The sequence below is a fragment of the Myodes glareolus genome, chromosome 7, assembly GCF_982192425.1.
Source record: "Myodes glareolus chromosome 7, mMyoGla1.1, whole genome shotgun sequence".
In the NCBI taxonomy this organism is placed as follows: Eukaryota; Metazoa; Chordata; class Mammalia; order Rodentia; family Cricetidae; genus Myodes; species Myodes glareolus.
In genome coordinates, this window is record NC_142032.1 from 81,208,210 (window position 1) to 81,231,887 (window position 23,678).

General features: G+C 44.3%; 1 protein-coding gene across 3 annotated transcripts in view; it reads right to left on the reverse strand.

The window, feature by feature from the left end:
* Nucleotides 1-23,678, reverse strand: part of Tnrc6a (trinucleotide repeat containing adaptor 6A) — a 167,758-nt gene that overhangs the window by 139,274 nt on the left and 4,806 nt on the right. The gene's annotated exons all lie outside the window — the stretch shown is intronic.

Sequence of the window (23,678 nt, forward strand, 5' to 3'; positions counted from 1 at the left end):
TTACTGAGGATTTAAATGTATAGTTTAAGAGTAGAGAAGGGAGAGAGGGAGACTGGAAGAGAGAGAGAGAGAGAGAGAGAGAGAGAGAGAGAGAGAACGCGATTGGGGAGGAAGGATATGCTGCCAGGCATGGAAGCTGGTTTCGAGGGTCCCAGGGCAGGCAACTGAATGCAGTGGATAAAAGGCTGGCCTTTGGAATCAGACTGCCCACTTTAAGGTCTTAGGTGCCAGGCAAGTGGTAATTCAATACTAATGTTAAAGAATAATTTTATACAAGGTCCCTGTCTTCATTTCTGTTCCCGTTGCTGTGATGAAACACTTGAAGGCTGTGATGGAGTCACAGTGGCAGAAGCCTGAGGGCACTGGTCAGGCTGCATCCACAGGCAAGTGGAAAGATGTGGAAGGATGCACATCTTTAACCCCGGCACCGCAGAGGCAGAGGCAGGTAGATCTCTACGAGTTTAAGGCCAGCTTGGTCTATGTAAAGAGTTCCAGAACTAAGACCTTGTCTCAAACAAAACAGCAGAAATACAACAGCAACAATTCACTAACCATCGAAGCCCCTAAATGCAAGCCAACGACGCCAGCTCATGTGCAGTGAGCCTGTACCCACGCTGCAGGAAGATGATGAGATCATACGCCGTGTCCGGTGCAGCCGTTTTCATGGCTATTTGGGCTCATTTGAGATGCCACTGCAGACCTCGGCTCTTCGGACTCATAGGTTTCATGAGTCACCTTATGTGGCTGCTTCTTTTGTGAACAACACTGACAGACAGCTTTAGAATCAGTTGGTTATTTCTTCTTCTTCTTCTTCTTCTTCTTCTTCTTCTTCTTCTTCTTCTTCTTCTTCTTCTTCTTCTTCTTCTTCCTCTTCCTCTTCCTCCTCCTCCTCTTCCTCTTCCTCTTCTTCTTCGTTTTGGTTTTTTTCGAGACAGGATTTCTCTGTAGCTTTGGAACCTGTCCTGGAACTAGCTCTTGTAGACCAAGTTGGCCTTGAACTCGCAGAGCTCCACCTGCCTCTGCCCCCCGAGTGCTGGGATTAAAGGTGTGAGCTACCACCACTTGGCTCTTAGAGCCAGGTGGTTTCTAAGGTCCTGCCTACCATCAGGCTGCTGGGACATTGCCAGATGTCACTAGTACCTGGTTCTCTTTTCTACATGACTGTCTAAGAGAAATGCCACTTAGCTATGTCCATTAATTGAGCTATCAGAATTTCAATCTTTTAGCTGTTACCTTCTTGAAGAAAGGGTATCACTTTAAAAAATTAAGGTGCTGGGGAGATGACTCAGCAGTTGAGACTGCTGGCAGCTCTTCTAGAGTGCCTCGGTTTCATTCCCAGCACCCACAAGTAGGCTCACACAACCATCTGTAACTCCAGCTCTAGAGGATCCCATCAATCCCCATTTCGTGGTGCACAGCCATACATGGTGCACAGGCAAAACACTCAGTCACATTACACCTTCTGAAATTTAAAACCAGCAAAACAGTGATCAGAGTTCACTGGGGTACAGAGATCAGAGTTTATTGGGGTACATGGCTGCAGCTGCAGCACTGAAGAGGCTGAGGCAGGAGGATCTCGTTCTAGACCAACAGGTGCTAACTTATCTCAGAAAGAACACCAGTAGAACTAAACACATAGAAATGCAGAGGCTGGTATAACAAGTACTTCCATGAAAGTCAACTATTGAATGCAACTAGTCTTGTCTGTTGGTTCCCTTTAAGCGTGAAAGTTCTGGTCTCTTCTTGTCTCACGGGATAAACGTTCACACAAACACCGAAAACAAAGGGCTAGGAATACAGCTAGTTGGTAGAGTGTTTACCTACCATACAGGAAGTCCTGGGTTCAACCTCTAGCCCTGAATAAACTGGGTGTGGCAGCCCACATTAGTAACCTCCGCTCTTGGGAAGAAGCAGAAGGGGGAGGAAACTCAAGGTCAGCCTTGAGTACACAGGGAGTTCAAGGCCAGCACTGGCTCTGCGAGAGAGACCCTGCCCCAAGGAATAAAAACACTAAAAAAAAAAAAAAAAAATCTAAATTCGAAGTGGGAGCACTAAAAATATTTGTAAGTATTCTCTTTATTTGATTGTGGCAGGAGATGGAGGCCTCCTGCTCCTTCAGGCCATGCAAGGCTGCAGATCCTTCGGGCCAGCATTCAGGCTGCAGATCCTCACGGCTCCTTCCCTTTCAAACCTCTGCAGTCTGGCATCTGCTGCCTCCGCCCCGGTAATGTGGCTTCCAGTAACACCATCAAGATCCTGTAGGCTGCCAAATTTGGCAGCCAGTTTCTATCCTCATTTTGCTTGCCTTCCTGATGCTAAATCCTAAAACCATTTGAATGTTTGCTGGGTGAGTTTGAATTTATTATTCTTATATAAGCAAGAAGACAAAGGAGTCTTTAAAACAAGGGAACAAAGCTAAAAATAGCCAGTGCTTCAGTTTTTCCAAGAGGACCATCTCAAAAGAGACCAAATATGACACACAGCATTTCAGATTACAGAGACTGAGCCATGAGTCATGGTGGCACATCCCTGTCACCCCAACATTTGGGAGGTGCAGGCAGGAAGGTCATCAGTTTGAGGTCAGCCTGAGCTATGTAGCAACACCTCATCTCAAGGACAGAGTGCTTACCCAATGTGAGCAAGCCCCCTCCCCACTCCCACCCCTTTCCACTCCTTCCTTATACAGCAAGCGGGAGAGAGGGAGGGAGAGAGGAAGGGAGGGAAGGAGAAAGGGAGCAAGAGAGACCAGAAATTCATTTGCTTTAAAAATCTTAAAACAAGATTTATGTGTCTGAGCGTGTCTGTTACGTGCAGCCCTGGAGGCTGAAAGAGGGGTCCAGATTCCCTAGAACTGGAGATCTAGGGTGGGTGTGAGCCACCTGGGGTGGGTGCTGGGAGCCAAACGCAGATCCTCCGGGAAATCAGGAAGTGTACTTAACCACTGAGTCATCTCCCCAGACCAGAGACTAATTCGCTTAACCATTTACCTGTTCACACACACATTCACACACACACACACACACACACACACACACACACACACACACACACACACCTACAAGGTGCCAATAATTACACAAGATGCTGGGGATGTAAAGGGCAAAGCAAGCTAGCAGATTTCAGAGCATATCCCACCTAGGAGGGAGATAGCAGATTCTGAATTAAGAACGCGATTGGCATGTAACATTCATACAGAAAACACACACGCTGCCTGTAATTACATTCTCATTTTCAGGAGCGCTGCTCCCCCCTTTCTTGGCTCTTTTTAAAAGAACTAATGTGTTTGTTTGTTTACTTATTTATTTAGCGTATGCTGCATGCATGAGGATATATGGACATGTATGCCTTTAAGCATACGCGGGAAAACCAGAATAGGAGACCTCTCTCTACCTTATTCCTTGAAGACAATGTCTCTCCATCATATACTTTGGTTGTACAACATAAAGAAATTAGGGAACTAACTGGAAAACGTCCTCCCTGCTGGATAGCTTTCATAGCGGTGGAATGGGTTCTGAATCTGAGAAAAGGCATTAATGGCCTTGCCCAGCACTGGACCCCATATGCTATAACACCAACAGGAAAGAGGTGTGTGCTGGTGCAATAGTGACAGGAAGGTAAACAATCACTTTCAGATTGGCTTTGAGGTCTGCTCCACAGGAGGGAACTCATGACTGGTCCTGTCAACATGATTAAAAGCTCATGGCTGGGGAGGTCATAGGCCTTAGGGGAGATGAAGTCTATGCTTTAATGGGGCTTGAAGTCTGTTGGCAGTGGGTGATTTGGTAACACGGAAACCAAACAGTGCACAGATGCACAACCAGAATGACCTTTTATTTTTGCTATCCAGGGCCTCTGTGTGCTAAACAGATGTTCAACTAAAACCCCAGCTCTTTAATAGGATTTTAAAACCTTTTAAGAAAAAAAGAAGAAGAAGGAGAAGAAGCAGAAGCAGCTGTGTGGGAGGGAGGAGGGGAGAGCTGGGCAGATGACTCAGGGAAGTGCTTGCCGTGCAAGCATGAGCACCTGAGTCCAGATTTCCAGAACCCACGTAAAGGGCAGGAGTGGTGGTGTGCACCTGTAACCTTGGTGCTGGCCGGAGGAGAGACAGGCAGACCCTAGTGCTTGCAAGTTAGCCAGTCTCACTGAATTGGTGAGCTCAAGAATTGGTGAGAGACCCTGTCTCAAAAAACAATATGGAGACCAACAGAGGAAGATATCCAAGTGTCAATCTCTGGCCTCTGTGTGCTCCACATTCACACACACTTCACACACACACACACACACACACACACACACACACACACACAATTTCCAAAAAATTCATAAAGAAGTTGGTACTATAAAGAAAATTAACCTGGTCATGGTGATAAGACACAAGGGTGTGGGGGAAGCGGTAAGTTTAGACTGAAGACCTCTTCAAAGAGACAGCACTCAAGTCTATTTCTAAATTGCCTGAAGGAACAAAACCACAGTCCAGACATGGGAAATAAAGAGATTGTGAGGGCTTTAAGACCAGAACAAGTGTGGGATATTCGAACCAGCTAGGACTGAGTGTAGTCCAGTGGTAGAACATGCACAAGGCACTAATTTCAAGCCCTGGCACTGATACTAAAGACTAGGCAGGAAGTTCCTGTGGTTGGAACCTCCACAGAGGGGCTTAGCACATAGTGGACCCAGCAGGGGTCAGGTCTTTCTAGGACTGTGGACCACACTGAGGAGTCTGGGTTTCGTTTTCAATGTGAAGTCAAAGGAAGATTTTGAAGTAGAGAGCTCGCGTGGTTTGCCGTGTGATTTTCAATGACTGTGAGGCTGCTGTGAGGTGGCCCTTGGGGAGGACAATGAGCAGAAGTGACAGAAGGAGATGCAAACAGGGCACAGGAGAACGACGGTGACTTAGAAGACGGTGGCAGCAGAAATCGAGATCAGTGACTGGCTAGGAGACAGGATCTCTGTATAGCCTGGGCTACAAACTCTCAACCCTCCGCTAGAGCCCCCTTAGTATTGAGAGTGTAAGTGTTTTTTACTGCTTTTGGAATTTTTGGAACATTTAGGAGGTAGAAGCCTCTGAAAGAAGTAGGTGATTGGAGGGGGGGGGGGGTACAGTCCTTGACGGTATCTGGTCCCTCCTTTTTTCTGTCTTGGTCTCTCTCTGCTTCTGGTCCATTCTGAGGTCAATATTACTGTGCAGCATACTTCTGTTACCATGGTGTTCTGCTCAAGCACAGGGGGGCAAAAGCCTCGGCCAGAGCCCCCTAAAAGCATGAGCCAAATTAAACTTTTCCTCCTATGTTGTTCTTTGGAGCCCCTGTTAAATCAGTGACACAGACATACATAATAACATGGGGGGCAAAGGAGAGTCCAGAACTTGTAGACGTGTGAGCTAAATACCTGGGGAGATGGTAATGGAATGTCTTGAGCTGGGAAAGACAATGGGAATGAAAGTGTAGAGAAAGGAACGGTTTATTAGGGGATATCAAGAATTCTAGGTTGGACCTACAAAATCTGGGGTGTCTGTTAAACAGGCAGGTGGAGAGGATAAACAGGAGTCTAGAGGTACCCCAAGTCTGTGGTTGATATGAACAGACAGAAACCTTTTGCACACCCCCAAAAAAGGATTTAGGTGCTAAGGAATTGAGATCTGAGGATGGACCCCAGGATGACCTGATATTTATGGGAAGTGTTCAGAGGAGGAAACAGAAGAACTGGGAAGAAATAGGAGTCAAATCCAGGGTGGACCGGCCAGAGAAGACTGTGACTAATAGGGTCAAATGCCACCGAGTAGCAGCGCGCAGACAAACACATGGAAGGCATGTGAGGAGGATTTCACAGGATTGTGTAAATGGGATTGGGGTGGGCCCAGGACACACAGCCAATTGTGGGTCTCCATATGCCTGAATATCAGTGTTAGCAAGAAAGCAAAGCCTTGTCCTTCCACTTTGACAAATGAATATTTATCATATGTATTTAGAGGGTGAGTTTAGAATGTGTACTTCCTCAGTTCCTCAAGGAATGGACTGACGTAGCAAAGGCTGGGCCCTGACCGTGTCTTCCTTCTTTTCTCTCATTTCATTTAAAAATCCTTCTACATAGCCAGACGGTGGTGGCGCACGTCTTTAATCCCAGCACTCAGGAGGCAGAGGTAGGCAGATCTCTATGAGTTAGAGGCCAGGCTTGGTCTACAAGTGCTGGTTCCAGGACAGGCTCCAAAGCTACAGAAAAACCCTGCCTTTAAAAAAAAAAAAATAAAGACAAACAAAAATCCATCTACATATACTTCTCCAACAACCAGCTCATCAAACAGACATCTTTTAGGCATGAAAATACATATACCACAGCCATTGTGTATGGGAACATTGTCCCCCAGACCCTGAGAGACCTGGCACCATTTAGACAGAGTATTCAGAATTCTAGTCAGCCTGAGGTCTGAAGATGCCCTTGTATGCTGGTGCCGTGTATCCTTGGCTTCATGGAAAGGAGTATGGCTGGAGGCGGACAACAGGGGTCTCCCTACAGTGTCAGAGAGGGCTAAAGAATGGGGGAATAGGAGGTAGAGAGTGGAGAGAGTAAATGTAGACAACTCTCCGGAGGAATGTGTCTATCCTGGGCTAGTAGCAGGAGAAGATCCAGTGGATGCTTTGGTTTGAGTTTTTGTTGTTTGTTGTTGTTTTTTGTTTGTTTTTTTGAGACTGACTGGCCTCATACTTGGTATATTGAGGAGGATGGACTTGCACTTCTAGCTGTCTTGCCTCACCCTTTCAAGAGGTGGGACTACAGGACTGTGCACCACACCTGAATAGGGCTTTTTGCTTTAGTTTGTTTGACACGAGGTTTCCTGGAACTTGCTCTGTAGACCACGATGACCTCGAATTCAGAGATCTGCCTGCCTCTGCCCCCTAAGTGCTGGGATTAAAGGCATGTGTCTATTTTTATTTATTTATTGTCAGGATTTCTCTGTAGCCTTGAAGACTGGCCTGGAATTAGTTCTTGTAGACCAGGTTGGCCTCAAACTCACAGAGATCCACCCACCTCTGTCTCCCGAGTGCTAGGATTAAAGGCACCACCACCGCCCAGTTTGTGCCTATTTTTAAAGACAGAACTTCGGGACGCTGATGGAAATCACCATCAGCTTATGAAGAGAAGAGAAAGGGCTGTTATTAGGAGCAAGGTACTTGACCAAGTAGAGAGAGAGGGCACAACCCACCAAAGTGAAGACATTGGCCTGTAGAGGCCTTACAAATAATTCTACTTAAGACAAGGCAAAGCAGATGCTGTGGGCCCCAATGCAGGTGTCTAAGGCATTGTGTGTATGGGGGGGGGGGGTAGAACTGCTACATCATTTCCAAACTGTTTCTGTGTTGGATAGTTTTGTGTCAACTTGACACATTCTAGCGTTATCTAGGAGGAGGGACCCTCAACTGAGAAAATGCCCCCACCAGACTGGCCTGTGGTGCATTTTCTTGATAGATATGTGAGGGTCCAGCCCATTTTTGTGGGCAGTGCTAGCCCTGGACTGATGGTCCTGGGTGCTATAAGGAAGCTGGCTGAGCAAACCATCAGGAGTAAACCAGTAGGCAGCATTCCTCAATTTCAGTTCCTGCCTCCAGGTTCCTGCTTTGAATTCCTGCCCTGACTTCTCTGGATGGCGGACTATAAACTGTAAGCAGAAATAAATCTTTTCCTCCCCAAGCTGCTTTTGGTCATGATATAGACAATTCTCTGGAAGAATGTGTCCTATCATTGGACTATCACAACAATAGAACCCCTAATTAAGACAACTTCTAATATCCACAATTAGATGGGGAAGTTGAGGCCAACTTGGGCTACATAGCAAGACCCCGTTTCAAGAAAACAAAGACATACATATTGGTGGTTTAATTAAAAATATTTGATTTATTTGATTGATTCTGAGTGAAACTGAGGACTGGAGAGGCGGCTCAGCCATTAAAGGCTTGGCTCACAGTCAAAGATATAGAGGAACTAAATGCTCTAAAACTTCCAGGTTAATAATTACAGACTATGGAAGTTTGTAAATTATGTTTAAATGTTTAACAGTTAGCCGTTGAGCAATAAGTTGGCATTGTCAGTTATCTGAAACACTTCAGAGTCTTCGATTTGTAATTGTAGTTAAAATGCCAATGCCAGGGAGATATTTATTAACCAAATTTGTAAATGGTGTTAATATTTAGGAGAATGTACTGGGTCGAATTTACAAGCTAACTCAGCTAAATACAAGAACAAACAGAAAGCCATCGTTAGCTTTAGAGAAGATGTACTGAATTCATAAATGCAACAATGGAATCTGGTAATTGTGTAAATTATGTTAAAGTCTAGGAGGGGCTGGGGTTTTAGATCCATGGCCTTAATAAATTGAGCCTGGTTAGAATACACATAACTATGAGCATATTTTTGATGGTCTGAGGCTCAGTGCCAAGTGTGAACAGCCATGTTCACTGTCTGTAAGATTCCATCTATGCCAATCTCAAGATTCACTTTCTGCAGTTTGATGTCTGTTCCTCACAATCCCCTCACATTTCACGAGAATAACATAAAATATATTTATATCCATATACATGTTTATGTGAGTCCATCCTTAACCCCAAATGGGAAAGGGAAATGTGAGCAGGCCAGCGGGTGCTGAAAGTCCCGGTGCTTCCTCCCAGGGAGGCCTCTGGGAAAGTCAGGGTGAGATACACACCAGCAGGAGAGTGAGCTCTTCCTCCCCGGACCTCTGTTAAGCTAATCAGCTACAGGGTTGCACGTGTCCCGGCTGGGACAGACGCTGTCCTTCTGCTTGCTAAAGCCAGGAGAGTCCAGCATCCCAAGGCTAATTTTTGAACAAAGGAATAGACAGTTTGCTTGGGGAAAGGTTCTGAACTTAAAGACTGGCCAGGATTGGAAAGCAGATTCTGCTCCCCCCAGTCACCCTTGTGTGTGTGTGTGTGTGTGTGTGTGTGTGTGTGTGTGCCATGACACATGTATGGAGGTAAGAGGACAACTGCAGGGAGCAATTTCTCACCTTTCTCTCTTTCCACCATGTGGGTTCTGGGGATCTACTTTATGACTTCAGGCTTGGCAATAAGTGCCCTTATTACCTCCATATTATTATTATTATAATTATTATTATAATATTTTTGTGCTGAGCTAGGGTGTCTCACTGAAACTGGAGCTTACTGATTCAACAAGACTAGCTGGCTAACAAGCCCCAAGTGTCTTCCTGCTAGTGCCGCCTCAGTGATAGGATTACAGGCTCATGTTGCTGCACCCAGTCTTTTTTGTGGGTGCTAGAGATCCAAACTCCGGTTTTCTTTTCCAAATGAGCCCTCTCCCCTTCCCTCCAGACCTTCATTTAAAATAGGGCTTCTAGAACAATGGAGACTGAGGTTGGAGCAATGCTTGCCTCAGATCTCAGTTTCATACTTCTTTCTAATACAGGAGTAGCCATAGGGCTGCAAAAGGTCACCCATGCCCTGGATGACATTGACCTATAAGAAGGATGCAGAGCTCCCCCTCTGGAATATAGGCTCCTCGATCTGGCAACACATTCACCTGTGCCCTTTAGAGCCACGAGGTGGGTCTTGCTCCTGAAGAAAGGAAAAGAATCCTCATTTGGATTAGTGCTCCAACTTCTAAAACCATAAGAGCCAGAGAAGGGGAAGTTATGGACATGTGGAACACAGTGTCTCCCCAAAGACTGGTAAAATCTATGCCTCATGTGGTGTGTGTGTGTGTGTATGTGTGTATGTGTGTGTATAAAATCTATAATGAGAATTTTATCAGATTTCTATGTTGGAAAAGGGCAAGAAAAGTGCTAAATCCAGGTGTGATGGCACATGCCTTTAATCTTGGAGGGTAGAGGTAAGTGCCCAAAGCAAGCCCCCGACCAAATAAATTCAAATCTGAGGCAGAGGTCAGAGATGTACAGTTGAGAGCTACCAAATTCTATATGAATAAAAGACAGAAGTAAGGGCAAGGAGAGATGGCTCATTAGTTAAGAGTACTTGCTGCTCTTGCAGAGGATCTATGTTTAGTTCCCGGTGCCCACGTGGTGCTTCACAGCTTTCTGTAACTGCACTTCCAGGGTTCCTGTTGGAGCCCTCCGAGGGTACTGCGTTTACGTCGTGCATAGACAAACATGCAGGCAACGCACTCATAAACTTAAAAATATATCTCTAAAAACTGGGGAAAAAAACCAACCCAACAACCCAGAAATCAATAAAATTGATGAGCAAAAACATAGATTATAATAACTGTAACTGGGTTAAATTCAGGTGGCACTGCTGAGATCCGGGTTTCATCTTTTAGGTCTCTTACCACAACATTGTCTCTGTTCTGAATCAGCCATGGCTCCAAGATTTTCACAGTAAACAGTAGCCTTGTACCTTCCTAAGTCCGTGTGAAGGGGGCAAGAACCTTTGAATTTGTTCCAGAGAGTCAGTGTTCCATGGGATCTTTTTTTAAAAATTATGATCATATGTTTTTCCCTGAAACAATTGCTATGACCAGGAACATTGATTAGCCAGGCCTAAGTCTTGTGCATACATACTCCTTTCCTTGAACATGAAGAAGAGTCATGTCTACCAGAACTACATAAGATGAGATTGTTGGGGGAGAGGAGGGACCTCAACCTAGTTAAACTACTAGCAGAAGTAGAGAATGAAGGCAACTGGTCAGAAAAAAAAGTCAGTGCATTTGAAATGTATTCATCCTTTGATGTCATAGATTAGTTCAGGCCCCCAAGGAGATACCAAAATCCATGGATATTCAAGCCCTTTATATAAAATGGTGTGGTATTTGCATATCTGTGACACATACCTTCTTGAATAATTTTTCAATAACAATTATTGAAAAAGAGGCTATGAATTCAAAGAACAAAGAAGGGTATGTGGGAGGGTTTAGAAGGAGAAAAGGGAAGGAGGAAATAGTACACTCTCAAAAAAAGATAATTTAAAAACTTGAAAAAGTATCTAAAAGCTGGGGGCTGGAGAGATGACTCAGTGGTTAAGTAGACTCATTGCTTTTCCAGAGGGTTCGATTTCTAGCACCCATATCAGATGGTTTCTAACTGTCTGTAACTCCAGCTCCAGGGTCCAGCATCTCTAGCCACTGAGAGCACTGCACTCATGTGCACATACCCACATGCAGACACGCACCTGCATACACTTAAAAACAACAAACACTAATATTAAAAATGTATATATAGGGCTATCGAAGAGCTTAGTGGTTAAGAGTGATTACGCTCTTTCAGAGGACCCAGGTTTGGTTCCCAGCCCACTTCGGGCAGCTTATTAACTGCCGGTAACTCTTATTCCACGGGATCTGATGCCCTCTTCTGGCTTCCACGGTACTGTATACACGTGGTGCACATATACGTACTTAAAGCATACACACTCACACCTAAATATAAAACACATTTTAAAATCTTTTTCAAACTTATACTTAGGCCTGGGGAGGTAGCTCAGTGGGTGCTGGTTGTGCAAGTGTGACTGGAATTTGGATCTACAGCACCCATGTAATGCTGTAATGAAGGCAGGTGTGGTAGCCCCTCCCCCATAGTGACAGCACCTGCTGGCAGAGACAGAGCTTCCCCAGAGCCAGCTGGCTAGCTAGACTAGCCAAGTCAGTGAGCTTTGGCACTAAGGGACCTTGTCTCAATGTGTATAAGTTGGTGAGTGAACAAATAAGACATCTGATGTTGACCTCTGGGCTCCGCACACATGCTCACACATACACATGAATACTCTCACACACATGCGTACCTACATGCATGTAACATGTGCACAAAAAGTGTGTGTGTGTGTATGTGTGTGTGTGTACATCTGTTTATTCCTATCTTTGTCTTTCTCTCTGTGTCTACATCCCGGCTAATGACAGAGCCCATTTCTTTCTTTCCTATTAAATTAGAATGTATTAACAGCTAATTTGCTTTTAAATGAGGCAGCAAATGTTTGGTGGTCCTGGCAGTTGGTTCAAGACCGACCTAGAAAGAGGGGTGGGGTCCCCAGAAAGACCATTTTTTTAAAAAATTATTTATTTATTGTGTATACAATATTCTGTCTATATGTATGCCTGAAGGCCAGAAGAGGCCACCAGATGGTTGTGAGCCACCATGTGGTTGCTGGGAATTGAACTCAGGACCTTTGGAAGAGCAGGCAATGCTCTTAACCACTGAGCCATCTCTCCAGCCCGAAAGACCACTTTTCATTAGCGTTAAGAACACACCTCACTCTGAGGCAGAGGGGTTAGATGTTTTAGCTAGGCAGGTAGCAAGCTGCACTTAATTTTCTAGAGTATTTAGTTGGGATTCATCCGTAGAAAGAACTTTTCACATTTCCAGGCATTTTGCATAGTTCTTAAATACTAATATGTCACATAACCTATCTCTACTGAAGGGCGAAGAAGCTGAGTGTTAGGAAAGCGTCTGCACCCGCTGCCAAAGTCTCCTGCCCTGAACTCAGTTTCCTGGTGTCTTATTCTCGGTACTGAATGTCCTCTTATGCCAGTTTGTCATTCCAAGCTGCTGACCACAGCATGTTGACACACCACTTGAAATCAGAGATAACATTTCTTCCCATCCCCAACAGTGACGAGGACCAGGTATGGGACGTTTCTGGCATCGCTATACGGAAATTGTAACACCTCTTCAGTTCTTCTCCTGAGTGCTGTCCCCACTGGACTGCTAACGTGTGTTAGTGTGAAAAGGCCTGAGTCACACGACTCCTTGCAGCCGTGCCTGGCTTTTCTAACATGGGTGCTGTGATTCAGCCTCATGCCCTCCTGCTTTCAGATTCAGTGCTCTTGCCCCCAAGTCCCCATGCACGGATCTGAAAAGTGCTTGCGTGTCTTTGCCCCTATGTCTTTATTGTATGAACATGTTTTGGCTTAAACTGTACAAGGCTAACCCATGGGTTGGAGTTGAACTACCACGGCTGTCTTACCCAACTCTGCTCCCGACAGAACTCAGCCAAAACCGGGTGAGATCCAGGCATGACCCACAGCCATGGGCAGACTTCACTACCATGTGATCTTTGGGTTTTCAGGGGGCCTTGTGTTAAGGAAGGCCCTATGCTTGGCTTAATGCCCTCTGAGCATCATCTTGAAAGCCTTAATTTTTGCATAAGGAGACTTCATTTTCCCTTGTGCACTTGGTACTATAAAGTATGTAGTTGCTCCCCATATATCTGAGCTCTGACCCCTGAGTGAGCCTGACCGAGATGCAAAGGACCTCTCTGCCACTCTACAGACATCAGTAAGCACATCCTTATTCCTTAAGTGAGGTGGGTTACTTAGCAGCATTACAGCAATAGGTAAGCTCAGCCTTTTTAGACAGCCATACAGCCCATCCTCCTTCAGCAGCACCTCAATACACTTCTTCTTTAAATGAATATTTATTTTTATTTTTGTGTGTGTGCATGTGAACACATGTCCGTGTGTGCGCTATGTGCATGCAGTACCCGCAGAGGTCAGAAGAGGGTGTCAAATTCCCCTGGAACTGGAATTACAGGCAGTTGTGAACCATATGGGTTCACAGCCAAGTCCTCTGAAGAGGAGCCAATGCTCTTGAGCACTAAACCATCTCTCAGTCTTGGAGTACATTTCTAATCTGTGTCACGTCTCACAAAACAATAGCTTACATGAAAAACAGAAAAATGCCTTCTGAGTTTTGCTTCTAGTGATTGTTACACCTCAGGATTATTAAGTGTTTCCCTCCACCATTCCCCAGCACTGAGGATTGAATCTTGAGTCTCCCCCAGGCTGGGAAAGTGCTCTACTAAGCTGTATGCTCAACTACGGTTTGTACTTTTTACTTTGAGATAGGATCTCACTATGCCAGGCTTGCCTTGAGCTCACTCTGCATCTAGGCCTTGAACTTGCGGTTATTCTACTTTAGCCTTCCAAATAGCTGGGACTACGGACCCGTGCCACCAGGCCCCGCTCTGCGTCTTTCTCACACGAACGTGATTTTCCTCTACCAGTGGCTTCTCATAGAGGGGCGGTGTAACAATCATGTTTGCTTGGCATCTGCCTCAGATAATCCTACCCCTACATTTTGCTTTCTCTCCCAGCATGCTTTGTTGATTTGTTTTTACTTCGACCGGATCCCACTACATAGCCCAGGCTAGCCTGCAGCTCCCAGCCCTCCAGTCTTCACTTCCTGAGCACGGGGATGACACTTGTGTCACCATGCTGGCTCTCCCAGCATTCTGTCTGTTCTGAGTTTTTGACAGTGGTATATGATTTGCACCCAGCTTTGCTGGGGTTTTATATGAGTGTAGAATGAATGTGTGTCCAGTGTGTCTGTGCGTCTGTGTGTGTGTTCTTATGTGAGTGTGGGTGTGTGTGCGCCATGGTGCACAGGTGGAGGTCAGAGGAAAAGCTCTGGTCTCCTGCTGTCCCTGCTGTGTGGGCAGGCTCGCTGGCCAGCATTTTCTGGGGACTCTCTCACCTCTGCTTCCCATCTCACCATGGGGAGACTTGGAGTATAGAAACTTCACGCTGCAGCGGCTTCAAGGGGGCTGTGGAGATCTGTGCTCCATCTTCATGTTCTGCAGCAAATGCTTTACCTACTAGGTCACTCCCCACCCGCGTCCTGCCCCAGCACTGCTGCGTCTATTCTGCTTTGTTTTGAGACAGGGTCTCACAATGCAGCCCCGGCTGGCCTGGAACTGGTAAAGATCTGCCTGCCTCTGCCTCCAGAGTTCTGGAAATAAAGGTATGCGCCACCACGCCCTGCCTCCCACTGCTGTTTCCTCAGTTAGAAATAAAATACGGGGCTGGGCGGTGGTGGCACACACCTTTAATCCCTGCATTTGGGAGGCAGAGGTAGGTAGATCTTAGTGAGTTCGAGGCCAGCCTAGTCTACAAAATGAGTTCCAGGACAGCCAGGATGGTTACACAGAAAAACTCTGTCTCAAAAAACCAGAAACAAACAAATAAATAAACTATGGGAACTGGAGATGGCTCAGTAGGTAAAGACATTTGCCACCAAGACTGACCTAACTTTAATCTCTGTGACCCATACAGTAGGAGGAGAGAAAATTCTCTGACCTCTGCATGGGCATTGCAGCATATATGCACCTGCACACACACACACATGCATGCTTGCATGCGTGCGCACACACACACCAAATGATATGCAATAAAAAATAAAAGCAAATGTGGACACTGAGACAGCTTACATAGATCTAATCTACATGGGAAGTAGAAAGTAGAAAAAGACAAGATCTCCTGAGTAAATTGTGATCATGGAGATCTTGGTGGAGTGTTGAAGGGGAGGAGGGGAGAGGCAGGGAGGGGAGCAGAGAAAAATGTAGAGCTCAATAAATATCAATTAAAAAAATTAATATTCTGAAGACTCAAAAAACTGTTTGGCCTATTAAAAAATAAAATAAAATAACTAAATTATGATTATAGTTGAGTGATTACTGAACTAGAAACTTAGTACTTTTCTTTCAAGTACAGAGATAAATCCCAAAGCTTTGATCACACTGGGGAAGCTCCGGGCCACTGAGTTCCAGCCCCACCTTACCGTGCTCGTGGCTGAAGAGCACAGTTAGTCACACAGGTAATTCCGCTTTGGAAATGATGTGAAACCTCTGGCTGAGTCACACAGCTACCTGACAAAGTTGCTAATGGAAGATACGGTGCAGACAATCTTTTGTTCCGTAAAATCCAATTTCCAGATCTCTGCAACCACATTTCTCATTCACACTTTCCCTGCCAGCTGCTCTGGTGAGAGCGTCACATCACAGATGATCTGGAAGCCCTGTTCTCTCATTAAGCTTCTGCGGGGAGGGTTGGAACTATTTTTATCATTGCTTTTACACTCCAGTGAACCACATTTTAGTCATTAATCTATTTTTGTTAATCAGAGCCACAACACAACATAGTAGTAACAAAAAGCAAATTTTACTTTAATAAACAATGATATGCAAATGATGGAACCAAGCTAAACTATGTCTATTAACCAAATTCCAGCAATACTCTGTTAAACACTGACCGTCTTGAACCCGGGGCCTTTGAACCACGGTTAGCAGCAGTATGGAGTCAGTTTTGGTTTTCTTGGCCATTTCAAACTTATGAAATTCTTAAGCAGGTTACTTTTGTTTTCACGCTTTTCCCACGGAAACAACAAAACTACAGGACTATTTTATAGACACATTGATTTCATTTAGGACCATGGATGTAAAAGATAAAGACTGGAGATGAGATGACTCAGTTGGCAAAGCCCTTGCTACATGAACAAGAAGACTTCAGTTCAATCCCCAGAACTGGGCAAGAAGTTGGCATGGTGGCACACACCTGTCCTCTCAGCAGTGGTGAGATAGGAGGCAAAGATGGGCAGATGTGCTGAGGTCAGAGGACAAGTTCCTACGTCTGTTCTTTCCTCCCACTGTGTTGGTGTATCCTTCAGGCAAATGCAAGTCCTTACTCTTGGTGGTAGGCAGGATTATGTGCTGAGCCATCTGGTCGACCCCGTTTAGAACTCTTCAAGTTGGGTGAGCTGGCCTCTTACCCTGCTTTCTTTAACATCTTCATCCCTCCTCCTGCACCTCCCTCCCTCCTTCCCTTCCATCTATGTTTTCTTTATTTTCTTACTGATGTCATGACACATGACCTGCTCTGTCCAGAACACTGACATTCCACTCCTGTGCCTACCTTGTCCCCTACATCTGGGACATTTTCTTAGCTGTTTCTCTCTTTATCATCTTATGGACTTCAACATACCTTATACCCTCCATTTCGAGAGTGGTCTCTGTCAAGGTTTTTGCTTCTACCCACACTTGTGGTTGCTACTCTGGCTGCAATTATCAGCCTCGATTTCATTTCTTTCCACTCTCCACACAAAAGTGTGAAAATGTCTAGAGTGACAGCTGAGTTATTAAGAATCCCAATATAACAAAACCGAATCTACTCCACTGATCTGACTGTTCCCTGGTCTCTCATTACTCGGCTCCGCTTATTGACTCATGCCTCAATGAATAGGCAATTCCTTACCTCCTAATGCTATTCCCAGGCAGTCGGGAGACAGAATTAACTCTACAATAGTTAACTTCATGGAACGAAAAGAATCTATTCTGCTTTAACGTCTCCTATTTATTTACTGAGACTGAGACCCCTCAAAATAAGAGAAGTTTCTAAATTCCCTAACTCAAGACATTGAACATGGCTTATAAAGACACAAAAATATTGTCCTATCACAGCAAAAAGACTTTTTTTTTGTTTTTGTTTTTTGTTTTTTAGTTCTGATGATAATTAAAATGTATTGGGTGGGGACACGGCTCAGCAGTTAAGCCCTCTTTTAGAGAACCTGGGTTAAATTCCCAGAATCCACATGATGGCTCACAACTGTCTGTAATTCTAGTTCCAGGACTTCAGTGGCCCTGCACCATGGTTGTAACTCCAGTACCAGAAAGTGGAGACAGGAGGATCCCAAGGGCTTGCTGACCCAGAAGACTAGGTGATTAGTAAGATCTGGGTCCAATGAGAGACCCAATCTAAAAAAAAAAATAAGGTGGAGACTGATAGAGGACACCAGCATTGACTTTGGGCCTTCATAGGCATGTGCGCCCATTCCACTTTTACAACAAATTGAACACCCTTGCTTAGAATCGGATCTCCAACCAGGAAACACACTGAGATTAGCGGCTGCCACTTGCAGAGTGCTCAGTAGATGCTTTTGGAAATTGTTTCTATCAGACGAGCCCAGTCAGAAGCCTTCATACAGCACAAATACAGGCAAAATCAAACGCCCACAGCACATCTTCTGAACTGACCACAGGAAGTGGTCAGAGATAGCTTCACCATTCCTGAAGAACCGAGAAGGAACAGCACAGCAAGGGGAAGGCAGGCTCCAGAGCCACACACCCTGCATCTAACCAGATGAACTCTGCTTACAGGATACCGGCTCAGAAGAATCACTACATACGTTCATCTTATTAATGTAGTTATTCCTTGTTATCAGTGAGGGATCACGTCTGCCATTTGCCCCAGGTCCCCAAATCTGCAAATGCTGAATCCATGACATAAAGTGGCACAACATTTTCACATAAGGTACTACTATTTTCCTGTGTACTTTTTTATTATTTCTTTTTTCTTTTTTTTTTTTTGGTTTTTTGAGACAAGGTTTCTCTATATCTTTGGAGCCTGTCCTGGAACTAGCTCTTGTAGACCAGGCTGGCCTCAAACTCACAGAGATTGCCTCTACCTCCCAAGTGCTGGGATTAAAGGTGTGTGCCACCGCTGTCCGGCTGTTTCTGTTCTTGATGGTGACAGAGTCTCACTATGTAGCCAGGCTGACCTGGAATTCTCAATCCTCCTGTTTCAGCATCCTGAGTCCTGGAATTAAAAAGTGCGTGCAATCTGACTTCATAGATTTAATGAGACTACTAAAGGAACCCACAGCACATAGAAGGTTTAAGAGGCCAGGAGTCAGGATGTTGAGGCGGCTCAGTAGGTGAAGGCTTTTGCTACCAAGCTTGATGACTTGAGTTCTAGTCCCAGGACCCACGTGGTAGAGGGAAAGAACCAACTCTTAAATTAATAATAATAATAAACATGAATGTATATACATGGTGAACAGACATACATGTAGGCAAAACACATTAAAGTAAAAATAAATAAAAATCAGAAAAAAAATGGATTAAGATACCATAAGGGGGCTGGAGAGATGGCTCAGGGGTTAAGAACACTTTGTGCTCTTCCAGAGGTCTGGAGTTCAATTCCCAGCAACCACATGGTGGCTCACAACCTTCTGCAAAAAGATCTGTTGTCCTCTTCTGGCCTGTAGGCATACTTGCAGGTAGAACACTATAGACACAATAAATAAATCTTTAAAAAAATAAAGTATTGATTAAAAAAATTTTTTAAAAAGATACCATAAGGACTAAAAGATACATCTGTCTACAATCATAGGAGCAATATAAAATATAAAAATATTTCTTTGATCACATATTATCACTTGCAATTATATAGAAAGATGTTATAAGATTTCTCTCCATCCAGAGAAAACAAGCACACAAAAATGTCTTATAGATTTCTAAAATATAATTCACATACATAAAACTTTGAATCATGGGAGTGGAGAGACAGCTGTTCTTCCAGGTCACCAGGTAGTATTCCCAGCAACTGACAACTCACAGCCTTCTGCACCTCCAGTCCCAGGGCAGCTGATGCCCTCTTCTGGTCTTCCTGGGCATTACATCCATTTAGTACACACATACAAACAGGCAAAACACTCATACACACAAAGTAACAAAATATAAACGGCTTCAAAAAATGTTGAATTCACAATTTTCAAAATACATTGTTTTTAAAGTGCATATGGAAAATTTATCCAAAATTATCATGTCCTGGGTCAAAAAGAATATATCAACAATTATTAAAGAATGAAACCATAGGGCAGATTCACTGACAACAGTCAACAGTAAGAAATAAAATGAGAAGAACCATCCCCTTTGTGTTTTAGGAATAATACATTGCAGATAATTTTCCTGGTATCAATAATTTAAAAAAATTGTTTTAGAAAAAACTATAATGAAACACGAGTCTTTGTAATTTAATTTTTTAAAAAAATTGGTTCTTTGAGTTGGGCAGTTGTCCCACGCTACCGTCTCGTCGTCTCGCCAGCAAGAACCACGCGGGACACTAGGATTCTTCTGCAGAAAAGCTTTAATGCCCCTTGGGAGCTAGAGCATAAGCCAACATGGCCGGGGACCCCTAAATGAGAGAACCCCTCCTTTATATAGGAAGCAGTCCTTGCTTCGGACATGTCACCCTTGGATTGGTCCGCTGCCCAATTAGCCCAGGTGAAGCCTCGGGAGTAGGCGGGGACAGCAGTGGAAAGTTACCGAGCACATGTGCGTTCACCTGGCGGTGAAACCGGATGCCAGCACCATCTTGTAATGGGGCATGTGAATGTGGCCCTTCACAGGCAGTGGTGATGGACACCTTTAATCCCAGCACTCAGGTGGCAGAGGCAGGCGGATCTCTGTGAGTTTGAGGCCAGCCTGGTCTACAAGAGCTAGTTCCAGGACAGGCTCCAAAGTTACAAAGAAATCCTGTCTTGGAAAAAAAAAAAAAGTTTGTTCTTTGAACAATTTAAGGACAGAATGGGTAAATGCTCTGTAAAAACTGGGGTAAGAAAAGTGTAGACTATATAAAAAAGACATCAAAGCTTATAGACACAGAAAAATAATGAAATATCATGACAAGTTTGTGAAAATAAAGTAGATAATCACGATGGGCAAATGCCCAGACACAAACAACTTATCAAAACAGGGAGAGATCTTTAAAAAACAAAACAAACAAACAAACAAAAAAAACAGTTTTTTTCTCATTTTACATACCGATCCCAGTTCCCACTCCCTCCCCTTCTCCTGCTCCTTCTTCCTTCCCTGCCACCCCTCTACCCATCCACTACTCAGAGAGAGTAAGGCTTCTCACAGGGAGTCAACAAAGTCTAGTACATGGCTTTGAGGCAGGACCAAGGCCCTCCCTGCTGTATCTAGGCTGAGCAAGGTATCCCTCCAAAGAGAATGGACTCCAACAAGTAGTAGGGATAAATCAGTGGCCCACAGACTGCACCAGCCATACAACTGTCACCCACATTTGGAGGGCCTAGTTTGGTCCTGTACTGGTTCCTCCACTGCCAGACCAGAGTAGGTGAGCTCCCCTTAGTTCAGGTAAACTGTTTCAGTGGGTTTCCCCATCATGGATCCTTTTGCTCCTATTATTGCTCCTCCCTTTCTTCAACAGGACTTTGGAAACTTGGTCCAGTGCTTAGCTGTGGATCTCTGCATGTGCTTCCATCAGTCCCTGGGTGAAGGTTCTATGATGACATGTAAGGTACTCATCAATCTGATCACAGGGGAAGACCAGTTCAGGCACCCTGTCTGCTATTGCTTAGAGTTCTAGCTGGGATCAAACTTATGGATTTCTGGGAACTTACAGGGAGAATTCTTGAGTTTCATATTTGCTAAAAACAATGAATCCATATTTGTAACTTTTCCAAGAAGCGAACTCTAAATTCTAATATCTTCACCAACAATTTTTTTATAATTTATTTTAAACTTATGTGTATGCATGAAAGTCTGCATGAGTGTGCACCACATGCAGAGCATGCTGCAGAGGCCAGGAAATAACGTCAGATCACCAAGAACTGGAGCTGCGGGTGGGCGTGAGTCACCATGTGGGCGCTGGAGCTGCAGGTGGGCGTGGGTCACCATGTGGGCGCTGGGAACCAAAGTCTGGTCCTCTGTAAGAGCAGCAATTTCTCTTAAGCAGGGAGTTGTCTCTCTAGCCCCTTTGACTAGGAAAGTCTATTTAGCATTTAGGAGAAACCTACCAATGTCACCCAAACTCCTACAAGAAAACTGTAAAAGAACATGAAAATTTTCCAAATTTGTTTTTTTAGTGTGGCACAGATGTCTTACCCATATCTGGTAAGAATGTTAGGAGAGAAATTACAGAAATATTCCTTTTCTGAACACAAAGTAAATTAATATACACTCGTAGACTAATTCAAACCTAGAAATATAATATAACTAAGGTAAATCCAGCTACATCAAAGGATACTACATGGTGATGGTAAAGCTGAGACCACTTCGGGAACTCCTGCCTAACATCTGAGAGTTAGACACCACCCACTAGCCTAAAAGAGTGAAGTAGAGAAATCGTGTGAGAATTTCAAAAGACAAAGAAAAACCACCTGATGAAACAAACAAACAAAAAAGATAAAAAGAAAACTCCGAGCAACAGAGGAACTTTCTTAATCTGACAAGAAAGTAAACTAACAGCGATGAAACCCTTGGGCAGCCATGTTACCTAACTGCCTACCGCTGAGCTTGTCTCCTCTGAGGTCGGGAGACAAGCGTAATTGTTTTTGTTTCTGTTACATTTTATTAGAAGCCTTGGCTGGTGCGAGGAGTCAAGAGAAAAAGAGATTAAAAGATGTATGACCTGTAAAGGAACGGCGGCTACTGGCAGAGCGCCGTCTGGTTCTCTCTTGCAGAGTTGAGCGGATGCGTGTTCTACGATCTGGGACGTCTCCCTGAGTGCGCACAGCCTGGAGACATTTTGCAACTGGCACAACACAAAACACGCACGAGATTGTGTCTAGCAGCATTATTCATGAGAGCAGAAGACCAGGGACACAGTCCAAATGCCAATCAAGAGCAGATGATGAGCTGTGTCTGTCACTGGGGGAGACGAACGGCTTCTCCAGTTACTCTCAGCAATAAGGACAAACCTCACAAAACAGTGAGCCAAGCGACGGAGCAACACTGTGTCAGAGTTCCACCCACAAAAGGTTGAAAGGAGTTAAATAAGATATTCCTTAGGAATACACGTGGGTGATAAAACTATAATAGCTGCTAGGGAGGATGAAGAGGCACTGTGAGCAAGTTCCTTAGGTACCGTGTGGCTGCAACAGTCTTCTGCATGCATGCACTTTGTATGTACTCTGATATGCCTCGTTTAAACATTTTGTCACTCTCTTTTCTAAAACAAAAAAGATTTACTTATTTTTATTTTATGTGTATGAGCGTTCACCTTTGCATGCATGTATATGCACCAGTATGTGCAATATTCAAGGAATCCAGAAGAGGGAGTTGGAGCTCCTGAAACTGAAGTTATATAACCAAGGAAGCCACTATGTGGGTGCTTGGGATCAGAGATGGGTCCTCTGGAAGAGCAGCCCACGCTCTTAACCATCTCTCCAAGCCCTAAAACATCTTTTCAAAAGTATTTCCCTTTATATCTCATTACTAGTTTACAGGAAATACACAGGCAGAGAAATGTATAAAATGACGCCATGAACACTGACTGAGTTCAAACTCATTAAAACAAATTCTAAGAAAAAAAAAAAAAGAAGGAATCTGTTATGCCCAAATCTGCAAAGTCCCCCAAAAGCCAACAAGGAAACCGAGTCCCATACGTAAAAGCAAAGAGCCTTCCTTTATTTTATGCAAGTTTGCAAACTCAGTCTCTCCACATGTCCAATGTATTGGAATAAACGGAGAGCCCCGAGCTCAGTTAGAGTTGGGTTTTTATAGTAGTAAAGATGGGGCTAAGGGGTTTCTGAGGTTCAGGACCCCTGATTGGCTGACATTTGTCTAGGGGTGTCCTGGTGAGTGTGTGCTGGCAGGTGATCCTATCTACAGCAGTTGGAATGTTAGGCATTTCCTTTGGATGGTCTGTTCTTGGGTGATGCTCAGGTAATCTCAGTTTGTGGTCCTTCCCACAACCAGGTATTGCTTCAGGGTAAACTACTGAGACTCAGGCCTCCATTAAACTTATCTATGGCTGAGTCCTACTCAGGCAGGTGATAATGGTTGGAAGTAAAGAACTTCCTTTGGGTGATCTGTTCATATTTAGCTTACCATGGTTGACTCCTACAGAATCAATAAATTAAAGAAGGTGGTAAATGATATACTAATCAATTGCTACAAATAGGCCTTTAAATATTTAAATGTTTAAACTGATTAACATTTATATGTAAATGACAGATGACAATTGCCAATATGCATTCACCAACTGGATAGCTCAGGATAAGGACTTACTATTGATTTGGGAGATGAGGTAATGATATAATAGTTATATTTAAAGGAGGCAGGGCAGCCCTTGGAGTTGAAGTGTGGTTTCCACAGTCGAGTGACTGCCTAGCTTGTAAAAAGCCTAGG